This window comes from Propithecus coquereli, unplaced genomic scaffold, assembly GCF_000956105.1.
Source record: "Propithecus coquereli isolate 6110/MARCELLA unplaced genomic scaffold, Pcoq_1.0 Scaffold285, whole genome shotgun sequence".
Taxonomy (NCBI): Eukaryota; Metazoa; Chordata; class Mammalia; order Primates; family Indriidae; genus Propithecus; species Propithecus coquereli.
In genome coordinates, this window is record NW_012148452.1 from 1,796,266 (window position 1) to 1,798,118 (window position 1,853).

Consider the following 1,853-nt stretch of genomic DNA (forward strand, 5'->3'; position numbering starts at 1 on the left):
TGCTGTGAGGTAGGCTGATGCCATGGCACTCTAGCCCAGGCAAGAAAGTGAGACTCTGTCTCAAAAAAAAAAAAAAAAGAAAAAAAGAAAGAAAAGCTCAGTTGTATGCTGACAGTATGTGCCTGGAGGACTGAGGAGTGAGGCTCAGGCTGCGATTTATAGTCTGAGGCTGGAAAGATAAGCAGGAGACTGAGCATTTGAAGTTTTGTAGGTTGTAGGGATTTTGATCTTTATCCAAAGATAAATTGGAAAACTATTGTAGGTTTTTAAGTAGGAGATTTGAATTTTGAAAAGATCACTCTGGATGTTGGTGGAGAGCAGATTGTAGATGGATAGGAGAGGGTTCAGAGACACCATTTAGGAGGCTATTAGAGCAGTTCCAGGCAAGAGATAACAGTAGCTTTGATCAGGAAGGTACTTCCCTGAATAGCTGAAGTGCTTTTTACACTGAACTTTATAATCGGCCTTGTCCTTCAGTCTCCATCTCCTCCCCACCCTCATCTACTTTTAAAACCTGTTTACAAGGACATCAAGCCCTTACTACTGTGAGGTCACAGCCCCCAAAATGCACATTACTAAATGTTTTCAAATGTCTTTGCCTCCATTTTTACTGGTTCCAACAGATGCTCTCTGCAAGCACGCACTGAGCATTCAACGAGGTCATTTCAGGCTAATGTGTGGTCCTTGAACAGTATTTTATTGCTCTAAATAAAACAACTGAGAGAATGTACCACGACATAAGAGATTTTGTAAGAACTTAAATGAAAGGTGGTGCCCCCTTTTTGAGAAGTTCTGTAAGGAAAAATCTTGATTTACATTCAGTCATATAAACCACCTGCTTACTATGGACTATAAGAACTAGGGTTACAATGGTAAAAAATATGCAGTCCCTGCTCTCACAGGACTTATATTCTAGAACGGGAGGCAATTAGAATAAAATATAGTAAGTACTATAAGATATGAGCTACAAGAGACAAAGGAGACATGATAACTAAGTGCAATACGATATCTTGGATTGGACCTTGGAACAGGATAAGGACATTATGGAAAAATTAGTGAAATGTGAATAAGGTCTGTAGTTTAGTTAATAGTATCAGTATTATCATAGCTGTATTCATGTCTTAGTTTTGACAAATGTACCACGGTTATATAACATGTTAACATGGCGGAAGCTGGGTGAAGCATATATGGGAACACTGTACTATCTTTGCAGTTCTTCTGCAAATCTAAAGTTATTCCAAAATTAAAAGTTTGCTGAGAAAGGAAGAGGAGGAGGAGGAGGAGAAAGAAGAAGATGAAGATGATTTGGGAGCCCCTAGCAGGGACACCCAACCTAATTTGGGAATCAGGGAAGGCTTTTCAGGGAAGGGATGTTTAAGCTGAAAACTAAAGGACAAGTAGAAGTTAACCAGTCAGGAGATACTGGAAGAGACATCCAGAGATAGTATATGAAATATTTACAGTTCCAGAAGCAAGAGAAAGCATGATGAATTCTAGGAATCGAATGAAATTCAGTATGACTAGAGCTTAGAATAGGGTGGTGGGATGGGGAAGAGAGGAGGGGTAGAAGATAAAGCCAGAGTGTTAGGACACCAAGGGCCTTAGAAACCATGTTGAGAAGTTTGAATTCCGAGGGCAATTCCAAGAAGAAATAAAAATGATTGATACATATACTTTTTAAAAACCTACTTTACTAGTAATCAAAGAAATGAAAATTAAAGTCATTGGATAATATTTTAACTTAATTACCAAATCTTTTAAAATTATAATATTCTTTGCTACTGAAGGTACAAAAAGAGAATTTCTTACCCTCTGCTGGTGGTGTTAATCTTTCCGGAAAGCTATTTGGCAAA